We start from the raw sequence: 26,728 nt of genomic DNA, 5'->3' as shown, positions 1-26,728 counted from the left end.
AGTATTGTGTGGCATGGAAGAGTGACTACCCATGACTGCTTTCAAACTGGAAGTTATAGAGGTACAATTATCTCTCCAAAACCACAATTTTATAGGCTCTATGGCTCAAACATACTGCTGTTTCCTCCCTGTGCTAGACAAAATGCAGGCAAGTGGGCAGGTCTTTATCCCTTTTACCAAGCTGTGATCTGATCCAGATGCATCTTGACTCTGTCTTTGGATCCCCTGCAGCCAGCAGCTCAGAGCTGCACTTAGCTGTGGCTCTTACCAGGAGCCCCGGCACATCTCCCACGGCTGATATCCATTTGCTTTTTAAGGCTCAGTGCTGATGGGTCCACCTGTTGCTCTGCCAGTCTGTTGGCATTTCCATTCTGGGGCTTACTTTTCAGAAGTCTCCAAAGCATTGACAAGTGGAAAGCTATTTGTTGTGCGTCTGTCTGAGGGTGCCAGTGGGAACGTAGTGAATATGTTATTAATCCTGGAGAAAGCTTGGAGAAAGCAGGACTGACTCCGAGTTGAGAAATGTTGGGTTGGATAGCATTATGTTGTAATTTGATTTGGTATAGAGCACAGCATTAAAACACTTCCTAAAGTTGTGATAAAAGTCAGCCGTCACTCATTGCTTTCCTTTGTCCTCTAGGAAGTATGTGTGATACCAAAAGAGTTGTGCCATTTGGTTTTGCTTGTTAAATCAAGTGTGTTCAGTTCCTTTGCAATGGATAGTGCCACAGTGAAAATACAAACTCTTAGTGGCCTTTCTATAGCGCATGATATTCAGGAACAAACAGGCACCTGGTAGCTCGCCTGGTGTCTGCAGCAGCTTTAGGTATAAAGCAGCTGGCAGAATGTTGGTGGATAGGACAATGCATAGACTCCTGTGAATTCTCAACTCTTGGCTGCATATCAAAATTATTCCTGCAGTGAGATGTGAGGTTACTGACTGTGTGACTTGTTTTGTTGCCAGCACAGAATACTGCCGTGCTTCACTTATGAGCATTTGCATAAATCAACACATCTCACTCATTAATAAGATGTGGAATGCAAAGATCTTTACTTAGGGTAGAGTTGCTACTTTCCTCATATTTTATGGAGCACATGGACTTGATTTTTAAATTTTTAATTCTAACACATCTTATTAAATGTGCGAGCATAGAGAAGCACCACCAGTCAAAGACATCATTATTATATGCATGGAAAGTTATCTTATGTCTTTCTACCCTCATCATTCATTAATGATGCACAGAGGCTTGTCATTTGTCTTTTCAATTCTTTGTCTTAATCTTATTGCTCATATTTTATGACACATGGAGAGCTCCTTAGCAAGCATTCATCATCAACTTTTATCTATCTATAGAAATAGCATCTCTGTTAGGCCAGCAAGAGCACCTTGTGTTCTCTTTGTATTTTGTTTATGAACTTATGTAGCATCAATTTCTTATCAATGCTGTTTCTTTCAAACTTTGATTTTCTAGGATTAGTAAAAGAAGAAACTAACACTTACAGCCTACCTTTATCTTATTTGCTCGCAGCTCGTCTCTTGTTACATACCAGGTATATTCAATTACACCTCAGTTGTAACTCCAGTTTGCCATTCAGAAGTGCCTTAAGCATGCTTAAGTTTTTGACCAGTCTTTGTAAAGCTGTCAGACAGAAATGCCTCCTGTGAAATATGTTGGGTGTGTGTCTTTGTAACACAAGCTGTGTCCTCTGGGAACAGCGAAGAGACTATGAAAGGGATTCTGACTTCCACAAGTCACTTTGGAAAGGCCCCCAAGATACTCTGATCACAGAGTTGTTGGAGTGTTTTAAGTTATTCTAGCTCAATTTAAAAAGCTTAATCAAACTTTTTGACACAACTGGCACACATTAACATTTTTGAGCTGTAAACACACAAAACAGGAATTTCTAATTGCCAGTAATTAAAGATTGTGGTTGGTTTTGAAATGTTTTCTTATTTTGAAGAAGTCTGAAGTGGTACAGCTCCCCAGTGACGTTCCCAAGGAGACAGTGGTCTGCCTGAGGCTGTCTTGCTGTCTCTCAAAAGGTAATAGGGAAAGAAGTGGGCTGTGTACTCATCCTGCATAAACATTTGAGCTAGGGCTACTGTTGTGTGTTTCTGTAGCAAAAACTTAGCTCCTTTTTATAAAAAATGTATTAGCTTGCCATGCAAGACATCCCTTACTGCTTGTTACAACATTTAAAAGGATGCTAGTGTGTGCCCATTTTTTGCCAGACAAGCACCTCACTGGAATGAGATCCTTCAAAAGCTCAGAAACACAAACCCTACTGTCCCAGCAAAATGTGGGTGGTTTCCCTGGCTTTATGAAAAACATTTACAAATGAAACGTTCTTTGGACTAGAGCTAACCCTGAATTACTCTGAAAGGATCCAGAGACCTACCAGCCAGGGGCCAAGTTATATGCATTTCCTCTGAGCTCTTTTGAGTACTGAGGGAAGCAGTCCTTCCCTGATGCTTCAGAGCTTTATCCAAATGCTGACTACAGAAAACAGGAGGGGAATGTCTGCTGGGGAATACGATATACCAGAGCTGTCTCGGCTTCCTCTGGAGCATCTGGTGTTGATGACTGCTAAGAGGAACTTGATAGGGGACATAGCCTAATCTAATATGGTAATTCCTAGATTTTCATGATAGCTTGCTGCTTGACAAAAGCCACTGCTGCTTTTCTCCTTCCTGGCTCTCGCAGAAGATTCTTGCATAATCTAGCTCAAAAAAAGAGCAGAGCTGCTGAGCCAGGGCTTGCCAGTCTATTCTCTGGGGATGCACTTTCAAGTAATTTTGCTTCTGAGAGTGGTATTTCTGGTGGCCACATCACAATTCAGTTTTCAAGTACTTGTCTTTCATTATCTTTCACAGCGTTCCTTGATTATTTTTTTTTTTCCCGTCTCCTTTAGTCAGTTAAAAAATACAGTAAGATCAGCCTTTATTGTGGTACTCTGGCACTTCTGTTTTCAGTTTCTGCTGTAGTGAGGAAGCCCAAAGGGTTGTTTTTTGTTTTTCTTTTTTTGTGGGTTTTTTTTCCTTTTTCTTTTTCTTTTTTTTTTCCCCTATTGGAAGAGGTTAACTATTTGGAGCCTGAATTGGTTCTGCAAGTGTGGGTGATGTTTCTCACTCTGAAGATTCAGACTGGAAAAATCAGGCATCATCTAAAGTTTTTGCACTTATGAAATGCATTAAAAAAAAAAAAAAGATTTTGGTCATTAAAATATTGTATGGTAATGCAATCCAGTAATGCAAATCGGATCATATTCTATGGGTTGACCAGTCAGTAAATGCACACTGCTCTGTCACGCATGTGCAGCAAAGAGTGAGACCTTGGGAAATGTATTGCCAAGGGGCCTTACGGAGCCATCTGGTTCCTTATTTGCCATCTTTTCTCTCTGCTTCTGCTCTAGGCCAAAGAATTATACTTTTGATACAGCAGAAGCACTATAGTTAACATGTGCACTAGGACTACGAGTGCTTTCATTGTAGATGTCAAGTTTGCTCTAGATGCATGTGCCTATGCAATGAGTAGATATTGAAAATGAGAAATGGGAGAGAATAGTTTACCATGAGTAATAAGCTTTTAACTAAGCACTTAAAGGGAGTGTAAGTTGGGGGATTAAATTTAGTGTTAAATTCCAATCACTTCATTATTCTAAGACATTCTGTAAGTATGTGTTCTACAGAGTGTCACTTTCTGCTAGCTATGCACAGTCACCTAGCAAGAGAGAAAACATTAAACTGAATGCATTTCCAAGCAATGCAAGTTGGAAAAGAGCAAGACTCAAAAGCTTGACAAAATATTTGTTACCCAGTAAGAAAAATTGATGCACAACCTTTTTTTTAATTGATTTGTACCTTATTTTGCATTCTCCAGGTAAGTGAGCTTGGGGTTACAGGTTTCACAAAGTGTTTTTGACTGTACAAGATCAGCTGTGCCCCTGCTAGTAGAGAACATGCATTCTGCAATACTTTGAATCACCCTGTGATAAAAGTGACTCAGGTGTTAGCAATTCTGCTACTTCCTTTGGAAGCCTGTTTCACAGCTGAGTAAACACTACTGCAGGAGTTCTTCCTGCTACGCTTTAGAGAAATATAAAGGCTCATGGTGCCCCTTGTTCTGTAGAGCAGAATCATACTGGGATCACTGGGTGATCATGAAGGTGTTTGGAGGAGCAAAAGAGAAAGTCCAGATGCATGGGAGAGGAGATGTATATTGAAATGATGTGCTTTAAAATTAAACCAGGTACCAGTAGAACGAAAACAAAATGTCTGTTCTAATGAAGACCGTTGTAAAATATCAGACAGATAGCAATTATCAGATGGTGAAGTTTTTGTTTATACTTCTGCTTCTAGAAGCTCTTGTAGATAGAATATCTGGAGTGGTGACACTGAAAGCTCAGACACTAATCCTCCATCTACAGCCAAGCAAATTGCTTTGCAAATAATGAAGACTTCAAAGAATGGGACTCAGAATGTCCTGCTTAGAGCTTTTTCCATAGCATTTTTCAAACTCTGACTCTTACAAGTTCAGACCAGAATTTCCCCCATCAGCTTTCCTGAAACCCACTGAATAATTTTACAGGGATTTAGTCAGGAAATGGCATTGCATCTGCCCCAGCTTTGTGTAGCCAGGCTCTAGCTTCAGGGCTTGAAGCAGGTCCCTGACAGTCCAAGCAAACAGGGATTACATGATCTTGGCAAAGATTGCTTGCTACTAGTATCCAGGGGGGTGTCTGCCCTGCTTCTCTTGTATCCCAGGGTAATGAAAAGTTTTCCACTTAAAGTTTTTTAATGAGCGTGACAACTACATACACTTACTGTATGTAGTTTGTAATGCTCTGACTTCTCATCTCATGTTTGCAAAACCACAAATCAGAGCACTATTTTTAGATGGAGACGCTGTCTTGGACTCATACTGAGTATAAATATTTATAAGAATATGGAGCCCAAATAATTCAAGAATGTTAAGTTCATCTAAATACTTCCAACACATGGGTGAAGTTAGTTGGCAAGTAAAAATGGTAAAAGCGAATTTCTTCATTCTCTTACCAGAATTTGCTGAAGTTACTGTTAATATATATTTTGAATTTTGTATTTATTTATTCAAGGATTGTTTATTAAAAAAAGAAAAAAAGACATTCTAAAGATTTGGCATTGTGATCTACTTTGTGTCCTCCATATTGAGCAGTGCAACTTAGTTGTTACTCTGCAGACAGCAATTAATGAAGGAGTCACAGATGTCTGAAGTGACAGATGCTACCATCTCTCACAGTTTGTTACAGCCCAATCCGGGTCACTTTCAGGCATCCACCACCTCTTCTGCCAACTCTTGTGTACCGCACATCAGCTGGAACTCTAAGGGAAAAACATGAATGCTTTCACTCTTAGGAGGTATCTGAGTCTGGTTTTCTTCTGAAAAGGTTCTTTGCTGAAGTGTCAGGAGAAAGGAACCATGGTAGTGCTATCAGACTGGGTAAACAAACATACATTAGATGGTGACACAACTGAGTGGGGTAAAAGAAGGAAATTGCAACTTTTTCTCCTTGTTAAAAACTCCCATTGAGTCCAAAACAAACAAGACCTGTACTCCACTTACACTGGCAGCAAAAGTACTTACGACAGTCTCGTGTGTAGGCTGTGCATGGCAAAGGGAACACATTTAGAGAGCAGCTAGTGGCTTAGTACAGCCCCTCAGCTTTGCAAGCTCTCTTGTGACCCAAATACTGCATTGAAAATTCTGTTTCCTTTGATTGTATTCTGGTGAGTATGCAAATAATGCTTCACTGAACTATGAGAAAAAAATGCAAAAGTGATGCCTGTAGAGGACTACCAAGTAGGCTGTTTTCTCAGGTGCTAGAGTCACTCATTAGGAGTGTGTGTGATGATGAAAGCTCTCATACTGCAGTTCTTATGGACTAGCCCTTAGGAGCAAGATTATGGTTAAATCAGGCTGTCAAGGTGAGCTGGCTAAATGTATATCATTCAATTGCACTGAGCAGTGAAATACAACCTCTGTGGTTGGTGTTCACAGCCCACAGATAAGGTAGGGAATGTTTATGTTAATTAGCATACATAAAGCCAAGATGAATAACGCCAGATATGATCATAACTCCAGTACTGAACTTATTGAATTCATATAAAACAGATCAATCAGTTGCTATCAAAGTAGTCTAAATGCATTCTATAGGCATTTATTCTTCAGGCAGCCCCTGAAGCTCTGACTTTAAGAAGTCTGTACGTTTTATACAAGGAAAAATCAGTCTATACATTTCTCATGTCGTCTATTATTTTCTAAACATGTATTTTTGACCACAAGAGAGAATCACAATAGAGATAAACGGGCTGTTTTTCTTTGAACTATCATAGCCTTTCTTATATTGTTAAGCTAAAGGCACCCACTAAACTTAACTTTAGGCCCAAGAAGGGGTGTGAATACAAGGATTGGGAAACTGGAAATGTCTCTTGGCATGAGCTTAGGAACATTTTTGCATATATCCTGGTGAATTCATTGGGAGTGACATTGCTTTGGAGGGAGATTCAGTTTCTCAAACTTAGCAGAAATCCACCACTCTCATCTTTTCAGATTGAGATCATTTTCTGTTCTATCAGTCAGTAAATTGGAAGCAGGCATGAGAGGTTAGATCTAATAATACATTAGAAGGAGAGGGGCATTTTGCATCAACCGGGCAAGAAATGAATGAAACAAAGGCTTGCCTTGCAGCTTATAAATAACTGCAGGAGTAAAGCAAGCAAACAAGCTCTGGTAAGGAGCAGAACGATCCCAGTAGGTATTCAGCTGTCGGGTACCGTCTGGGCTGCAACATCAAAAGGAAAAAAAGCAGTCACCAGAAACAGATGATGATGAATTGTTTTATAACTGCCTCACATAGCTTTTAGTAAACTAGGTGCAATCCTTTTCTTTAATGCTTGGTGACACATGCACAAAACCCCCAGTACATCTGATTTCTAAGGCTTCAAATAATGACATACATTTCTATGCCATCCAGAACATACATAAATATGAAAATGCCTCTTTATCTAATACTGTTGATGGTCTCAGTTCTGAGCAACGCAGAGGAGATTAAAGCCTGATGCTTCTGTGTACAGCCTAAGGCACTCACAGTGGGAGCACGGCGGTCCCCTTGTTCTGTGTGCTGTTCCAAATTTCATAAACGCCTCTGTCGCTGCAGTCACTTGCTACCATGTAAAGATCACTCCAGTACTCCACATCAACTTTGCTAAGTGCTTGTTCTTATTAGCCTGAACAGCGACAGTTTGTTGTTGTGGGCTGCTCTGGGACATTTCCCTCTCTAATAGTACACTGCTTGCCAAATCTACATGTTATTGCATTTGTCTGTGCAGTGCAGACTGCTTCTGAGGCTAAACTTATTTTTTTTTTAACTTGGACATTTTGTAGCTTTAGGCTAAATTACATTCTCAGTTACATCTGATGAGATCAAGGCTAGCTTTTAGTCATATCATACAATCATCCTCACTCCTTCATTTACATCAGGGTAATTGTAGGCTGAATTTATTGCTGAGCCTTGGATGACTCTTATTCATCAAAATGTAACAAAATGCCTTCTCTGATAGCTTTATTACTATAGTTTTCAAATAGTTGTTAAGTCCATCTAGATGTTTTAGATATTATTCAAGTATCTTAAGGAAACATTAGATCTGTTTTCCACAGAAAGGACAGCAGAGCTGTTTGATAAAGCAGCCCAAACACTTTTGGAGTCACGTCTATCATAGAAAGCCTAAGACAGCTCATAAACCAAACACGACCAAGAACTGAACTGCACAAATGATTTCAGATCCTGAGCATCCCTATGGCAGCTGATAGGTTCTGACTTACAGCGGTGCAGTGCTGACTCAAAGCTGATGAGACAAGAGCATCGTTCCCTAAATGATCTGTCGCACTAGGTCTTCATGAGTAAGGACATATACAGCGATGGCCTCATTTGACATAGCTCAAAATGAGCTCCGTTAAAGCGAAAGGAGATTGAAATGACTTGAGCTGCCTACATTTGAAGCAGCCGAAAATCTAAGGGGTAGTTTTAGCAGATAAGTAATAAGCTTAGCAGAGCTAAGATTTCTTTTCCTTTACTCCAGAAAGATTGCTTTCTCTTGGGTGGAGCGCGTTCTTATGAATGCTGTAGTGGTGCCTTGGAGTCTTTGTTGGAAAAAAAAAAAAAAAAAGCCTGCTATGGAGTTTAACTCAATAATAGCTATTTTTAGTGTGACTTTTCCTATGTATTTCAAAGACATGATTAATGTAGAACTTTTCAGAGTGGTTTTCCTCTAAGTTTCTCCCATTAGGGAACAAAAAACTTCTGTACATCTCTAAAGTAAAATTTCATTTTAACCAGAAGTAATCTTCATCTATGGTTTTAAATAGAAACTAGTTCTTCAGTTAGAAAATCTTTTGGCAAAGTGCTTTCTTTATATTTGGGATTGTTTAATCAAAACCATTATGAAATTGAAGCCATCTAGCATGCCTTCATTAATGGCAGTGCCTAGTTTATACCAGTTAAAATTCCAGTTTCAAACAAGTGCCACAGATACAGAAATGAAATAAATATATATTTCTTTAAACGAGATGTAATACATCTTATGGATAAAGGACATAAAGTAATGCGTACAGTAACTAATTTAGGGCTGTTGACTCTTAAGCCATGTTAGTGACTTTAGGGAACTGGTAGCAATTGTCACTCTTTCAAAAAGAAGCACTTGTTTGTGGGTTGCTGGGTTTGTAGGTATCTTGCATCTTTCTTTTACCTAGCAGGTCTTACACAAAACTGTGAGACAAGAGGCAGGTAGCAGATCATTGGGCGACCTGAAACAAACCTCAGGAAATAAGAAAAAATTCTGATATGGTAATCTTGAAAACTGAAATCTTGCAGTCTTTTTTCTTTTTGTAAATACAGTTGAGTGTGGGCTGATGATTATCACAGACTGCACTTCTGCCAGGAGACCCTGGAGGTTCTGCAGACACTAGCTGGGCTTCTCAGTATCTGAAAAGAAAACAAATGTGTGGAATGGAATGTTTCCCAACAAAATATTATGTCTCAAGTGTTGGGTTTTTTTTTTACTGTTTAAAAATTGTATCTTCCATCAAGGATTGGTGTAATCAATCTTAGTGCTAAGTTCAGACTTTAGTCAAAGCAGCTGATTCTAAACCCATGTGTTTTGAATAGCAATTATCATTCGTTTCTTCAATGGAGTTGCATAGGAACTGTTGAGTCACGGCCTGAACCACTGATGGAGCACCTGGGGAAAGGACCCAGTCAGCCCTGGGAGCACAGGTGAAGGCAATTCAGCTGTGTGACTTGAAGGGGTGGAGCCTGGCTCTTAGATCTCTCTGAGACCTCATTTAATGGCTGACTGCCACTGGGGAAGGATCTCCTGCTAGAGATTCCTTCTTTGTGGAGTCTTCCTGTGAGCCTAGATCTTCAGCTACAGGTGAACATCCTTTTTTGTAACGCCTTCTCATTGCACATATCTGAGACTGGTCCTGTTGCCTTTTCATGAGTTTATTTGGGTTACCTTTAATTAGGTTGGTTATGTGGGCAAGATAAGTACCACTTAAGTGTGATTAACATTTTTCCCTACTGTTACCAGCCTTAGTTTATCCTTTGCCTTCAGCCCGTTGGGTCTTTAGGAACCTGCTTTGCTTTCTGGGATTGCATTTCTGTTGAGAGAAACCTGTAATAAATTACTTCAGGATTTAATGTGGGTTTCTTAATGGTATGAAGTACATAAATTCTCAAAGTGAAACGGATGTTGCTGGGTGAGTAAAGCTGAGAGAATTTCTGACTGTATTTTCAGGTGTTGTTTTTTTTTTTTTTTTAATAACCTTGTAATGGGAGACATGCATGAAGGTGGCTTCACCTACTCCACTGTCAGTAAATGTGCATCTACCTTATAGTGCTGAAAAAAACGTTTTGGTGTTGGCTTTGTTTGTAAAACAAAGTTCTTTGAGTACTTCTGGCCTTGGGAACTTTCTTGGAAGCTGTGTTACTTCTACCCTTGCTGTTTATAGTGTATAAGTGATAATCTTGCTCAATTTGGGGAGCAGACTTCTATGCGAGGATAGAACATTGCTTCGTTTATCTGAATGAATTGAAGAGTATTTTGTGTGTGGCTTTATAGTGGATGCAAAATGCATTAGGAGCACTGGAAGGTGATGCACAGCTCATCTACCATTTAAAATGGCTTTCCCTTAAATTAGAAGTTATGAAAGTAGGTTGATGGAGAGGGAGAGAATTTGGCAATTGGAGTTTTCCGAGTAATGAAAGCTGATAGCTGCAAACTGAGTTTACTGAGCCTGAAGAAATTTTTGTCTTTCAAAGCAGTAAGTGATCCAGCATTATAGCAATGGAGTCAATCAATAGATAGGTTTCGTTGTTGTTTTTACTTGATTTATTTGGCACTATGCGATCACTCAGGTCTGAATAGGAACCATGTGCGTGTGGTCACCTGTGTCTTACACCTAACAAATCTGATACATTCCAGCATAGAGAGAGGAATTATACCTTAATGTCAAATTCACTAGCTGCTCCTAATTACCTTTCCTACTGTCTGTTATTTGTTGCTTTGTCGTGTGGACATTTGATTTCAATTATCAAAACATACATTCTCTAGCATACACCAGTACTCTTGCATGCTAGAAATAGGTTATGATGCAATTCTTTGAACACAGTGGTTGTGCTCAAAAGCATAAAGATATCGAAACCCTGCATTAATTTTCTGAAAGTGTTCATCAGAAATCTAGTGGAACCACATGAGAATCATAGAACAGCCTGGGTTGAAAAGGAGCACAATGCTCATCTGGTTTCAACCCTCTGCTGTGTGCAAGGTCACCAACCAGCAGACCAGGCTGCCCAGAGCCACATCCAGCCTGGCCTTGAATGCCTGCAGGGATGGGGCATCCACAGCCTCCTTGGGCAACCTGTGCCAGTGCCTCACCACCCTCTGGGTGAAAAACTTCCTCCTAATATCCAACCTAAACCTCCCCTGTCTCAGTTTCAATCCATTCCCCCTTGTCCTATCACTATCCACCCTCATAAACAGCCGTTCCTCCTCCATTCAAGTATTGGAAAAACCATAATGAGGTCTCCCCAGAGCCTTCTCCAAGCTAAACAAGACAATTTAATAATGCTGTAACTCATTTTTCACCTGAGAAGGGGGAAAAATAAAAAAAAAATTTAAAAAAAACCAGCTCTTCTTCAATACTTTTCTATTTGTTTTAAGCGATTCTGTAGCTTTTTGGGCTATAGATGAGTGTCAGTACAGTTTGGGAAGTTAAGCAGTTAGTCCATTAATGCATTTGATACAAGCCCATTGTGATTTTCTTTATCATCTTATATTGCTGTTGCTGAAGTGAATGACGGTTGTTGTTCTGCTATTACGCTGTGAGATTTCTGTCGTGTGTATTGTGCCTTACCATTTTTTGTTAGTCTTTTTTCTGTGTGAGGCCACACTGACCTGCACACTACAGAGTACCTTACTATTGATTTGACGTTAGATGAGTCTGTAGCCATGATGTGCAGTGACAAGTCTTGTAAATTTATTTTTTAAAAGGCAAATCTGTATTCAAAACAAAATAAAAAGGTGAAAAAATACTAATTTGACAAGCAGCCATGTCTATTAGGAATGTATGAATGTTTCCTCACAGTTATACCTAGGTTATATGGTCGCTCACATACGCAGTGAGAATGGAGGAACTGCATTTATTTGACCCAAACAGTTCAGCAGAAATGTAAACTCTGGTGAGTTCAGGCCATGGGGATGTCACCTGGTGTTGGGTCAGTGTGAGTGGCAGCTGTGGCAAAGCCTGTGGAGCAGCTCTGGGTGCTACCCAGCTGCCGTCACACTCTGCCTTTTGGGGTGTGAGGCATAAGACTGCATTTCATTGGGAAGGAATGTCCTGTTGTGATCTGCTTTAAGCGCTGTGTGACGGATGTCTAGCTCAGTAGATTGCGGCATGCTTGCCAAAATTGGAATGCAATGTAATGCACCTCATCAAAACTGAGAAAGCGTTTAAAAATTAGTATTATCAAGAGCAACAAAAGAAAGTGCGAAGGAAATTAAATGGCACTTTTTCTTCACTGTTCACACGTGAAAGAGACAGCGAAATTGAGTTGTCTTAGGATACTTGTATATTTTCAGTAATTGGCCAGTACAACCACAGCTCTTTTCTCTCTGAGCTATAGGTCAGTACCTGGCAGTTTAGGGTCCCATAAAAGACACGGAAACCTTGCCTCTGTTTAGCATCAGTCCGAACTGTGTGATTTAGACCTGTCTTTAGGCTTCTGGAGTTGTGTTGTTTTAGTTTTTCGGACAACTCAAGTCAGATGCAGCTTTTTCTGCTGTAAAGCTATCATGGGTTACAGGCATTTAGTTCTTCTCCAGGATTATTGTAAGCACTTCTCTTCCTTGACTTGAAACACTGGCCATCCTTAAATATTTCAATACGGTGCAGAGGAAGAGCTTTGGCATGATAATGTCAAGAAGTTGCGATGAAAATAAAAATGTAAGGGGATGTGTACCTGAGTGTTCCCTTGCTGCTTGGGGCAGTTGTGGTAACTTCCATGCTTCTATTTAAAAAAAACAACAAAACAAAACCAAACAATGAAAAAGCCTAACTGTAAAAGCAGGTATGAGGTAATTTTAAACTGAAGGTACTTTTTGGTGCAAGCTGGGAACCTCAAAACAGGATGCTGTTAGGCAAGAAAAAGCTCAGTAGATATGCTTGCTACTGGAACCAGTGCTTTCAAATTCCAGGCTTAAGGATATTATAGAGCCACAGAGTTGTTTCAGTAAATATTTATGATTCTAAGTTGTTTGCTGTTTGGGTCTTTTCCTGAGACCTTCAAAGAGCCTTTGTGTGTGTTTATTTTGTTTTTAAAAGCAAAGAGCCTCAGTGCATATTTGGTCTCAGTTTAAAAGTTAAAAAAATAAAAAATAAAAAATAACCCCCACCATATTTGAAATGTTGAAATGCTGCAGTTTCTCCCTTGTTCTTGTCTTCTGCTTCACAAGCCTCTTGATAAGAATTGCAGGCAGGTGGGAGAGGAAGAAGCTTTTGCTTCTTTTGCTTTGCTGTTTGACTTGGAGTTCCCTTCTAGCAAAGCACAGCAAAACTATGGCTTGTGAGGTCTGTACGGTGTTATTTAACACATCATAAACACTTTCAAATGCCCTTTCCAAGGTCAGATACCCACAGTAAATTCTGCGGTGACATTTCACAAACGCTCTGACACAGAACGAGCATGGAAAACAAAGGCTGGTTTTGAGAGAGCTTGGTAACCCCAGTTCATCCCCACTCCCAGTGATGGTGATGTGGTACTGCACTGGGACTGTATTAGTTCAGTATGAGCTCTCATGGCTTTCAAGCTGCCAGTTGGCTACAGCTGATGGAGGTGTCCATGAATCTTACATACGTCCTGGTTTGGATGTTGCATTTGAAGTGATGTTAGATCACTTCTGCAATTAGCAGGTGGCTGTAATGAGTGGGCTCACTGAGATGGGTACTCCTGTGTATGGCTGGGTGGCAGCAGGATGGAGCAGTCCCGGAATGACAGGGAAGATTCCCTGTGGATGGCTGTACTTCCTTGGCCATTCTTTAGACTTCACCAATAAGCACATGCAAAAAGAGAACAGCTTGACAAGAAGACCAGCAGAGTTCTAAGAGAACTTTTGATCTCAAGTATGAATGTGATCCAATGTATTTTGGTGTAAGAGTGTATAAACATTTGCCTGTCTCAAAAATGTCTGTGATATTTCACCTCTTAACAGAATTAGGGTTTGAGTGTTTCACATTCTTCACATCACCTCTATGTGAGATATCAGTGAGGTCAGGTAGCAGCAAAATCTTTTCTTCCTGTGTGCTTACTGTGGTAGTCAGTAACTCCATGTGGCTCTGCTAGCATGGGGCAGAGCTTGTGCCCAAAGAGCACTCATGGCAGATGTGTTGAGACATTTTGCTGTGTCATGGGTTGGTGCTGGCTGGCACTTGTCATCCCTCAAAGAGCTGCTGGAGGGCTCCCATTAAGTTACTGGGTACTGTGGCAAAAAGTCCAAAAGCTGCTTATAAACACAAGGAGAATGTTAGGACTGGTCTTACCTTCCTCTTTCTTAGGTTTATGCTTTAGACTTAATTAACTGAGCTGTGTTGAAAGCTTCATTGCAATTTGACAAAATCTGCTTTATCCTGAATGAAATAAAGGAAGCAGGATGTGGGTTCCTATCCAATTTCAAGTACACTTGTCCAGACATTACAAAGAAAAGGGAGAAAACTCTTCTCTAAAATACTGACTGAGTTCCTCTTCTGGAGGAGCGTTGTCTAATTAAATCCTGCCACAAAGGGGCAGGTCAATTGGGCAGGGCATCCTGATTTATTTTTTTTTTTTTTACTAAAATTTTTGACTTTCTGAGGATTCTTAACTGAAATGACATCATGTAACACTGTGATGTGCTGTGGGGGATGGAATTGGGGATGATGTTTTGCCCTTTTAATAGATGAAAGAAATCAAGGTCATCTAAATGAATCCGGGGAATTTATTATAACAAAGAGATACATCAAAGCATGGCATAGCTTTATCTTTCCGACATTTGTAAAACTCAATATTAATATCATTCAACTTAAGGAATAAAATTTGATGTGTGCACGTGTCAAGTGCAGCAATTCCTCAGACAGCATCACGAAATTGAGCTTCTTCAGCATTTCATCAAAGGTTAATTGCACAAGTTTCACTTCTTGTTAATTAATCCATTTCCTTCTTTGCATGTGCTGTAGGAGTTCACAAACCCCAGAATACACGGTCTCAAACTGACAGCTATAGTCAGCCTTTAGAGAGTAATTTATAAGCTATTGCTCTAGTTTTATTGTGTGACCTTCAGAAGAGAAGAAAATATTTGGGGATCTTTAAGGGATATTTTTAGGATTGTTTCTGCTGCTTCTAATTTGGGTAAATTGCATTTTCTTTTGAGAGATCTTGTTGAAATAAATTGGAATTTGGCTCTTAAATGGAGTTGGGGGAACAGAAGGCATAAGATCTTTATGCAGAAAATGCTGAAATAGGTAGAAATCAAAATAACCCGAGACAGAGGAAGTTGTTTGGCCTGAATGCTGCTCTCAATGGGCTGTGGGGAATTTTCTGTCCAGAAATTCATCCTGATAGAGTGTTGCCATCTGCATGTGCATAGAAAACGTGTTCCATAGCAGGCTTGTAAAGGGATCTGGTAGTTCAGGAGACCTAGGTGGGTGTCCAGCTTGCTTCAGAATTCACCCGCTGCGTTCCAGTGAACTGCAGGATGGAAGTTTCTTCCTGATCTTAATTTCCCCCTTTGAAGTGCTATTTCTAAGCTTAAAGGTAGTGCTTTGCACAGAGTGAGGTCTGTCTGGTAAACTGATCACATAGTTTTATATAGTATCTGATACAATGTTCTTCTAAATTTAGGAAAATAAGAAGAAACTTGGGCACAGTAGAACCGATTAGTAGAGCTGAGTGGGAAATGATTCTGCACCAGGGGGAGGTGGGCATGGAAAGGCTCCCCAGGGCAGTGGTCATGGCTCTGGGCTGCCAGAGTTCAAGAAGTGTTAGGACAGTGCTCTCAAAAATAGTTTCATTTTTGAGTGGTGCTTTGTGAAGCTGGGAGTTGGACTCATTCCTTGTGAGTACCTTCCATCTTGTGGTAGTCAACAACTCTAGGATGACACATTGCAATTGCATTGCAATTGTCTTAATTAGGGTCTGTAAACATGCTGCAGTTAGCTATTATCACGCTGTTTTGGGTTGCAGGATAGAATAAGACATTGCATGGGTATGTAATTGCAGAAGCAAAGAGAATAAAGGAAGAGAACTAGTGCTGCCCAGGAAACCTTTGTAAAATGCTGTGCTCATGAAGATGATAGAAGTGTTCTAATTCCTGCTATTTGTTACTCATGTTTCAGAGCTGGACAGACCTAAACTGAGCAGAGACTGGCTTGGGTCTTTCCTAGAACTATAATTTCCTCCGTGCTTAACAATTGTCTTGTTTGTGGCCTTTGGCCAAGAAACTGGTGTGTGCAGTGATTTTTTTATTTTTTTTCCAGCCCCAACTGTCTTCTACTGTTGTAAAGATTTCTGCAAGGCTATCCCAATCTCTTTAAGGTTGCACAGTGCTGTTGTTATGGTGTCTGTGGTAAAATCTGCATGTGATGAAGCTGAAGCAATGCCCTTTGTGTCCATGTTAGTCCTGGCAAGCCACCTCCCTTAGCTTGCTTCATACCACGAGTTCATTGTTTGGTGATGTGAGAGCACTTGCCTCCTCTGTAGCTGAAATAGAAAAAGTGGGGTATGTTATGATGCCCTTGCTGGTAAACAAGATTCACAAATGGCCATCTAAAATTACAGGGTTTTGAGAGCAATAAAGGTTTACATCTTGTAACTGGTTTCCAGGTGTAAGCATTCACAATGCGTTTTTCATGCATTTTGGAAATATTAACCTTTAATTGCCTTGAAAACAACACCAACTGAAAAAAGAGCCTCACATAGTTTAGAAAAAATATTCTGATAGTGTTTTGATAGTGACAATCAAATTTTACGTTGGCAATTAAATGAGCAGGTTTCCTTCAAAATGGCGAGCCAAATAAACTGAGCCATGAATATTTGAATTAATTTTCAGTTTCAATTAACTATTCTTTTTCAGATAATTCATTTGCTCAGCTCAGTTTTGCTGGTGTTGGTCAGCTTTACCGACTGGCCCCCAGTCAAATTTTGGAATTCGTTGAGGTTGAACAGTGCAACACGATAAAATTCCTGTCGTTCCAGATTATTAAAATGCAAATAACTTCTCGAAATACAGTTTGTGCTTTGCCAAATGCTTTGTAGTTGTACTCGTGTTGATTGAGCTTTTTAAAATTAAACTCATTTAGTAAATGTTAATAACCATTTAGATGTGCATATAAAACATTTCTATGGATAAAACTGCCATATGTGCTTCGCCTCTTTTCTTATATCTAAAAGCTTTGTGTTCTTCTTTCCAGGGAACAGGATTCTCTGGATAAGGCCTGAAAAGACGCAGCATGTTCCCAGGTCATGTGCAAGTTTTGCTGTATACCTACATTTTGATCAGCACCGGCATTTGAGAGATCTGCTGTTGAGAAACAAATCTGCTTCTCCAAGGTAAGGCACCTCTTCAAAATAACCCACTTCACAGACACCCGAGGGCACCGTAATTCACTTCAGAAAAATTGTCACTGCAATTTCAGTGGTTTCCTTTTCAGCCCTGTGTTTTTGTGAAGCTGTCATGTCAAAATTTGCAGTATTGAGAAGCAGCAGTAACTGAACACTTCCCAGTTCTGTGTATAGATCTTAGAAAATGTGGTGGTTTCTCCTACAATATAAAGAGAAAGCCGTTAGATAACAGTACTGTTTGCTAGCTTCTCAACTGTGCTTGTACTAGAGTTTTATGTAAGTGTATCATGCAGTGTTCTCCATTTTACTCAAGTTGAAATTCCAAAGCTACTTTCTGAAAATAAGTTTCAGGAAAAAAACATTTTCTTCCTTTTTTTAAAATTCTCCTTAAGAAGTAAGAGCCAGCCTACTTAATCTTTTCAGCCCACTGGGCAACTACTACTGTTTATGTTACTAAACCACAGGGAGCAGGTCACTCCCACTTCTACAGGACTGGCAGGTAATCTGTCTACACCATCTTACTTATAAACTGCTTGTTTATGTATTAAAAAGTCGAATGTCAACCAGACTCTGAAGGGAATCTTTGCTTTCCCCATGTTTTAGCTTTTGACTGTGACAGCCCCTGGGTAGGGCAAAGCATTGCCCATCTACTGTAGGTAAGACCAGGTCTGTTTGGTAACAGTGATTAGAAAGGTTTGATTTTTGCTTTCCTGAAAATTATTTTAAATTGTTTACTACTACCTCAGCCTCTTCTAGACTTGCAAGAAAATACTATGGACACAGACTGAATCTCCAAATATACAAAACTTTTAAGTAAAAACTGTCACTTGTCCTATGAGAGAAAAATTATATTAGATATGCAGTACATGTTTACTGGGTACCAAAGCAACTATTTTCTACGCCTAGTATAACCCTCCATATTTATGAATTGTATTAATCTGGAAGGACAGCTTGGTTTGAGTGCCCTCTAGTGACACACGGCATTTTGGTTGAAGTATCTTAAAATCGGCTGCAAAGCTTGGTTGCTCTCTGAGAATGACTGAGGTCTCTTGTCCTGCTGCAATGTAGCACGGATATGTCAGGATATTTACTGGGTATTTTTCCAGTGAATTTTGAGAATATAAGGAAATAATCTGAAAAGGTACAGCTAAAGTAATTTGTATGATTAGATCAATCCAAAGAAAAATTTAGCAACTAGAGGTGCTAAAGCTTCACTTCTCGTGCGTGTATTCTGAATCAAGGGAGGAGTTTGGAAGTGAGAGCTGTATCTGTCACTTGCTCAGCTGGTGTGGTTTAGAAAGATGGCACATCGTTCTGCACATGAAGTTTGGTGTCAGAATGGGGCAGGTACTGCAGTGTGGCATTATGCTTAGAGGAGAATGGCTCCCAGCCTCTTGTAAAGCCACACGCTGCTGTTGGGAGTCGTGCCCCTGGAAAGCATAAAACCAGAGCATATTTTTATGGGTTGCAGTTGTAAGACCAGTTCTGAGAGCAGATCTCATTACTCCATCAGCTTAAGAGAAATATGGCTTCAGAGCAATATAGTGAAGGTATTTTGTCAAGTACAGAACATTGAATGAATCATGTGGGAAGAGTTGGATTTCTCACTGTGGGCAATATTGCTAGAAAAGGCCTCCAGTTATCCCTTCTCAAGTTTGTACTGCCTTTTAAATAACTTCTCCGAGGTGTGGCGTTCAGGTGGTTGCTTATGTGGGTCCCGTGCTTCTAACTGATGAGTGGACAGATAAGGAAAACATTCTGAACAGTAAAATAAAGGGTATTCTCACTTTTCATTGAAGAGCCTGGTTTTCTCACTTACTAGTTGTTAGCACGGTAAAAACTGATGATGGCTGGGATACTTTACAAAGCCAAAGACACATCCAGATATATTGTTGTGTACGGTGGCTGATTTTCTGTTCAGAGAGGCAGATAAAGAAATGTTGTGCAGCGTGAACTATGTGCCGGTAACAGAGCTACTGACGTTTCTCTCATTGCTGGTGTTCTGCCTTGAGCCATGCTTGAATGTTGTCATACATGAGAGGGGCAGGCAGTACGCATGCCAGGCTTCAGTGATGGAAACGCTCTGGTGTGCTGCTCATCGTGGTAACACAGTGCCTTACGAACTTCTGGTATGTCTGCTGTTAGAGAACTGCCTTTTCATACAGAAAACTTCGGCCACAAATGCTCACTGTGTGGGATCCTCAGTGCAGGCAAAAGAAGCCTTTGTAGTATCCATGCTGAAGGAGTATTAGAATTGCGCTTATTTCAGCTGCAGGACTTTGAAAATAACTCAGTAATTACAGTATGGAAATGCATAATTATGCAATATTTATGATGTTTATCAGCTGAAATTAGCACAACAGCTTTTCCATGCCATGAAACACTGAGCAGTGGAGTTTTAAGCCCTTATTTTTATTTCATTGCACCATCTAGTGGCCGAATGCGCACACATATTGGAAGTGCAAATCACCTGCACTAACTGACATATCACTGCTTGTTTGCCAGGAACCTGAGGGAATTCAAATTGATCAATAGAAATTCATAAATTGTTTCCTCCAGATGTTGACTATGGGAATGGTGAGATCTCAGACACCAGCATCCTGTATACCTGTACGGTATCCTGTTTACCATTATGGTGAACAGATTCTCCCTTTGGAATGGGATTTTGTATGAGACAGTGGTAGAAAAACATCTTAACTATATCAGCCTATTTACGATGATAGCTGGGCTTCCTGATGTGATGTGGTGATTTGCTATTGTTGATATGCAGACAGATAAGAATGAAGGTAATGCAGTGGTGTATTTCACTTAGGTTTGTGAACCTGTTGAAATACAGATACCAATACTGACCTATTTTAGCATATAAAAGTAGAAATTATGTAAGAAACTCAGGCTTTTTTTTCTTCCTTAAACAAAGGTTAGGCTTAATTTACATTTAACAAGGCTCTATAACCATTGTTGCTCTCTATGATTTGCTGTAATATAAAATGTTCAGTCTATCTGGCCTACATTTTTTGTTGTTCGTGGTTTTATGAAGATCTTTGTCTTTTCACATGCTCTGCAAGGATGGGGGCTGATTATTGCTGCTGATCTGGTTTTATATGGATTTGTGGGAAGAGGGAATGGGGCAGGTCTGATCAAAGCTATTTCTGCATATGTTGTGTCAGTAGAAGGCTCTCTACACTGTCCTGGGGCTGTAAGAGTCTGGAGGTGCCCAGTGCTCACAGGAGGCAGTGGATGGGAGGTGTCCTCAGGCTGCTTTGTCGTGGGCTGGTAAGAACAAAATCTCTTGTTTCTTCAAATTTTCCATGATAGCAGTGGTTTTGTTTCAAACACAAATGGCCCTTTCAGAAATGTTCCTGAAGCACTCTCTTTATTTTTAGTTTCTGTAGTGGCTGTTGAGCAATTAGATGGTAATAGCATTGAGGAGGGTATTTGGTGATCAAGCTGTGTGTTCAGCTCTTCGTTTTTGCTGTGGCTCCAAGTCTGCTGAATCTGGCCAACTGAGTTCAGAGTTCTCTGAGAGCCACGTGCAGCATGCTGTCTGAACAGTGAGCTAGTGATACCTGTTGGGCCTACCTCGTTGTCTAACAGAAAACATTACATTTTACATGAGCTACATCATTGTTCCTGCTTTGCGTGACTCTGGGCTGAGCTCTTCTCTCAAAGGCTCAGCTTTGGGTGTCTAGATTCATTTCAGCATGAAATGTCAGGATGTCAAGCCCATATTGAATGCATTGGAACTGAAGGAAAACATTTCTGCAAACCCTTGCGTTGCAGAAGCAGCTTCACATGTGGTTCTACTCCAGAGCCTTGCAGCCTCACATGTGGTGCCCCACAGGCAGCCCTTGGTGTGTGGGTGAAGGCAGCTGTGCTGCTGGGAGGGGAGGCACCAAGCAGTGTGTGCTGCTGCACCAAGGGCTGTTTTGTTGGTTTGGTTTTTTTTTTTTTTTGCTTCTGCCCGGTGAAATTCTCTTCTCTTTTCTGCCGTGTCTGAAATCAGTTGAAATGGATAACTGCATTGTCCATATTGCAGTGCCCGCTCTAAGGGATTTCTGATTGGGTTATGCAGTTTCTCAGTCTACCTCCTTGACTGCGGTAAAAAAATGATCTGAGGAGCTTGCAGCTGCTCTGTCACTGCTGGGCAACCTCTTGTGCAGGGGTTTGGTTATCCCAGCAAGATGCTGTAGATGTGTTGGGGCTCATGCTTGAAGATTTTCACTGTCAACCACTGGTCCCTGAGTGCTCTGCTGGTCCTGTTGTGCTGAGGGCTTTCATGATGTGTTCAAAGCCTCTCTTGCTTGGAAAACATTCTTAGGCACAAAAACTGCAAGTGCATGTCTGAAACTGGCGACACAAGTAAAAATTGCCAGAGCTGGTTGATATCACTTTGATCAAGTCAAACTTCTAAAAAATTTTATATCTCCTTCAGTATTCTGAAGTGTTAGTAGTTTTGAGGTACTTGCACTCGTGTTTACGCTGTTCTGCTTCATTCTCTTCTAGATGATGCTTTTTCCTTCTGGTTTTCTGGAGAGGGGGCAGCAGTAGGCTGGGGGGGAGGCAGTAAGTGAATTAGTGGATCCTCCCCAGGGTTTTGTGTGTTTGTTGTTTTTTTTTTTTTTTTTTTTTTTTTCCTTTTCTTGGCAACACTGAATTAATCGGGCTTCTCCTATGAAATGATGCCTAATACTGCCCTTTGGGGCTCTGGCTTAGGGTTTTGCCTGTGCTCCTGCGAGCAGAATGAAGCTTTAAGTTTCACCGTTGCCTGGACATGTGCATGGCAAGCAGCCTGTCTGGAGGACATGAAATGAGATTAGCTCAAGCAACTGAGTCTTGCTTTAATGGGAGTGCTACAAGTTAGGGTGAAGATGGGGAACTGGACATATGCCACCTTGAGAAGGCATGGTTGCAGTTTTAACAGTAGTCCATATATGCATGTGTAGTAGTTTATATGTATGTGTATACACGCGTGTTTAAAAAATGCTCAAGCATCTTTGACAGTGTAGAAGATGTCAATCTGTTGAAAGAAAATAGATAAGAGAAAGAAGCTGTGAGGGTGAAAAATGGCTGGTTGCAGTAGATAAGTAGTGGCTGGAAACGTCTTATCAGAAATCCTCTAGGCAAAGCAGTGGAGCACCCCTAGGGCTAAGAGAAGGCAGCTCATCCCCGTCAAACTAACCCAAGAAAATTGTGCAGTGAAGCCAATGTTCAGTTTTGCCAGATCTCGGCCTCTTTCCCGGCTGTTTACTGTAAAGTAATGCAACTGAACCTAGCAGCTTGGGCAAAGCAATTTGTGCAGAGAAAGGAGAGAGAGATGCTGGCTTAGAGTAAGAACCGCTCATCCACAAAAAGCCCCCAGGCCCTTATAAAACCACCTGGCTCCATATGCAGGCTTATACCAAGCTAGCATTCATCTCTGCGGCTGGTAGCCTGCACTACAGGGAAGTTAGTGCTTCAGTTGTCGAAACTACTGAGGACGTGATGGGGAAGGCCTTGGTTGTGCTTCATACTCTGGTGCAGACTGTCCATGTAAATGGTCTCCAAAGGAGAACAGGCTTAAGTCCATCCTCAAAACTACTGGGAGGGCTCTATTTGTTTGAGATCTGAAGAATTCAAGTCAAATTCTGGGATTCAAATAGCATAATGATACTTTAGGGTCAAAACAGGAAAAATCACAGTAAAAAATCCTAGTTATGTGAGATTCCCATGCCATTTCTCTAGCAAAGCTTCTTTGCTTGAAATCATTGCTGATAGTTATCATCTTTGCTATGTTTTGCTCTGGGTTTTCAGTGGTATTAGCAACAAGAGCTTTACAGAATGTTCATTTCCATTTTGGTCTGATCTTACAGACTTTTTATCAATGCTAGATAAAAAATACTTATACCTACTGATGCCTTCTTTTAAAAGTTGGCCTGAATGCTTCATGAAGGTCACTTCTGAAGTAAGCAATTCAAAAGGCTAAAAGCAAAGTTAGGTGTGAAACCAGGCAAGATCCTGTGGGGTTCATCAAATGCAGCATGGTCCTATCAGCTGGCCTTGAGTAGGAGCAATCCCAAAGGGTGGGATTAGCAGAAGGTTAACATCACTAACAAGTGAATGTTCACTGATACGTAGAGATAATGTGTTGATAAAATATCCAGCTGTGAATGCTTAATGTCAAAAGTAAGCATTTTCACAATGAGGTAATTTTGTTCCAAAGTGATTAGCTTGGAACCAAAAAATGGTCCTTCATGAGAGTTTCCAAGTCAGGTTTCAATTTAGAAAGGGCCCACTCAGTAGTGTTGGATAGAGACCTGCCTGTTAGAAATAGGAATGACAAGCAGCTACTAAGCAGAAATCTCCCAATTGACTTTATTTTGCTTTTCATAGCAGATCCAATCCTATGTTAAGAGTGAATATGCTAACTTTTAAAATCTTTCAACATGAAGGAGATCTGGTGGAAGCGCTGTCCTTCTTGCTTGTGTTTTCCTTTTTTCCCCCTAATAGTTGTGCAGCAGAATTGAAGGCTCTCAGCACCAGCCAGCCATCTTCTTTCTGAATTACCACATCTGGAAAAAGTTCAGGCAAAGATTATTGTAAAATGGAGTTGCCGGGACCTCTGTCCAGTGCCTTCCGCACATTTGTAAGGCTGAGCTGGGAATTCTGGAAAATGAGCTTATGGGGGCTGAGCTCCTAGCTATGCCTTGTTGTATGGCTTGTATGCTTCCTCCCACATCACCAGTAGGGCATTTTAGCTGAGTATCTGCAGCCCTAAATGGACTGTCGCCTGAAATAAGGACCACAGGAAGAGTGTACTGAGTAAAGCAGTGATCGAGAGCTGCTGTATTTTAACTTGCACTTGAATAGTCTTAGAAATTTATGTCTTCTAAGAACCCTGAATCCTATTAAATATATCTAAAAGGCAAGGAGGCTGACAGAATATAAGGGAGCTTAATATAGAACATATTGCATCTCTTTGTTGACTCTGCTCCATTATGCATCGCTCATTTGTTTTCTTGTTAGGAGACACTGTATTATCACTCCAAACAGACTTCTTCAGATGTCACTGAACAAAATTAGAAGCTAAATCTTGCTGTTTTATACCTAGTGTAAGTTATTTCTTATGGCCAAAAATGCAGAGTATTTCAAATGTTCAAAACAAAGCCTGGAAACCTACGTAATGGTGTAAGTCTATCCATTTCTTCCGCCTGATCTTACTATCCATTACCCTTATTTTTGAGGTGCATCTGCTGTTAGAACATTGCATACTTCTGTTTAGAGAAGCATCTTAAAAATCTTCAGTGGCACTAATTATGAGATGTTGGCTAAGTTATATACTATAGTCTTATCAAAATTCCTGTTAGGACATCAGTGTATCATCAGTGTAATAGCAACCAATTTGCTTCATTAAAGCTATTTTTGAGAAAATAAACTGATTTAATAGGCAGCAAGTTTCCTTCTCCGTTCTTACTGTCAGTGCACCTTTTTAAATGTAAAATGTGGCTTCACTGTAGAAACCCATTAAAGAGAGATAATATTTCATTCAGGTAAGTATTGCCTTTCTGCTTAAAGGGAAAACACCATTGTGAGCTTAGTAAAGAATTTAATTTGATGTATATCTGCAGGAAGTAAGCCTTACATCAAAAAGTAAGTACCAGCAGCTGGGTTCAATATGGGATTTGACACTGTTTTCTATAAGCTCTTTACCAAATGTGTGCAGTTTCTGAAATAGCCACATGCCCACCTTATTATGATCCTTTCCTGGAAAGAGAAATACCTTTAATCTTAAATATGACATTCACATGCTTATTTTTTAAAGAATTGATTTAATATGAAGGATTTTATTTCCTGTTTTTTATTAAGATCCAGGTTCCTTGTCAAAGTACTGCCGTAAGTAACAAGCTATTGCACATCCTGTTCTTCATTAAAACAGGCAGGATATCAAAGTAAAAAACATAAGAAACATAAATGTAGAGGAATTTTAGGATTGAACTGTAATCTATACCATGCAAGTGACTTAATAAGGATCTCAAATGATAAAGGAATTCAAGTCTGGGCAACATAACCAGAGCAACTTACCCCCCTCATTCATGATCTAAACTACTATTTTTTTCCTGCACTATTAAAAACATCATGTTCTTGAATTAATGTTTATGTTAACTTATAGAGAAGTTTTGAAGAGTTACACAACCATCAATTCCTAGCACTGTTACTGTTCATACATTTTTGTTTTTCAGGAAGTTAGTCTTCTTCAGTCATATCAGCATTATTTCTTTATAGATGAGTGAATACAAATATTTTCACAGATGGGTGGGATTAATTTTGGCAATTCTAATATTTACTGGATGGAAATGATTGTAAATATTTGTTGTTGTGGTTTTTTTTTTCATGTGAAGTAAACCTGAGCTGTCCAAGGAATGATACGTACTCATCCAGTCAGGACAGGCAATAATTAGCAAATGCAGTTTTATTTGCACCTAATGAACATTTTCCTGCCAAGTATGGCTAAGGAAGATATGAAATCTAGAATAGACACAGGGAAATGGAGAACATGGGTATATTTGCACGTACGGATTCATGAGGTTTAATCTAGACATCATGGCTAACCAGAACAATGCAGGAATATCAGGACAGATGTCCATGCAGACTTGCAGCTAGAGGATATCTGTAGCAACTCTGGTGGGCTTGGATCAGATGTTTTGACTGCCTTGTCACTAATACTGTTAGTTATTTTGGCTGGCTGTAGTTAGTGTGAACATAGCTAGCAGAGCTGCGTACTTAGATGGAAGTGTGGCCTGATGCAAGTGAAGTTGAATTTACCCAGGTAAATATTCTTTGCTCTTTATTTCTGTATTGCTTGAGAACAGAATCGAATTTCCACAAATCTAATAGAGCAAATAGAGGTAGAACAAAATAGCTTTTTATTGTTGTTCTTTGCAAATGTACATGTGAGGAGGAGAATGACCTGAGCCAAACAGGAGCAAGTACACTGGCCGCATCCACAAACCTGGAAGAGATGGGCAGCTTCTTTCAGGCATAGTTATGTGGTGGGCAGGGAGAGCTTGTAGCAGCTGGGGTTCAGTGTTGTACACAATCACCCTTGTGTATGAGGTAACTAGAAGGAAGGCAGATACTTTGTGAAGTACTCTTAATGTAAAACAATACAAGAAAGGTAAAGGATGTGAAGGACAGACCAGGAAGGAGCTAAATATGTAATGGCGCAGGTGCTGTCTTTTTCCTATAGCATATAACATAAACTGCTATTCATCTCTATTGCAATGCTTGCACTGGCAGCATGAGTGAGGAATGCATGTGAAGGCAGTGCTCCCTGGGAGCACAGCCTAGCAAAGGCTTAATCCTCTCTAATCCTCAATTCGAAAATTATACAGATACCTCAAACACTGAAGGAAGAATACATTAAGAGAACCCTTGAAGGAAATTAAAATAAATCCACAGGTGAAAATGTTGAGGGACAATGGGATGCTGGAAGCAGACATTTCCAGCAACATCCAGGTCTCAGTTTTTGCTCCGTTTGTCTTTCTTTTTAAGGACTGCCTCT

The 26,728-nt window shown here is 40.2% G+C and overlaps 1 long non-coding RNA gene across 1 annotated transcript in view; it reads left to right on the top strand.

Moving 5' to 3' along the window:
* Positions 1-9,401: 9,401 nt before the first annotated feature.
* Positions 9,402-26,728, top strand: part of LOC128081822 (uncharacterized) — a 37,329-nt gene continuing 20,002 nt past the window's right edge. The window contains exons 1-2 of the long non-coding RNA XR_008207421.1: positions 9,402-9,469; positions 17,040-17,178. This is a non-coding gene — a long non-coding RNA (uncharacterized LOC128081822). The remainder of the gene's footprint in view (positions 9,470-17,039; positions 17,179-26,728) is intronic.

The sequence above is a fragment of the Tympanuchus pallidicinctus genome, unplaced genomic scaffold (genome assembly GCF_026119805.1).
Source record: "Tympanuchus pallidicinctus isolate F22 unplaced genomic scaffold, pur_lepc_1.0 scaffold22, whole genome shotgun sequence".
NCBI classification, from domain to species: Eukaryota; Metazoa; Chordata; class Aves; order Galliformes; family Phasianidae; genus Tympanuchus; species Tympanuchus pallidicinctus.
This window is presented reverse-complemented; position numbering and strand designations above follow the sequence as displayed.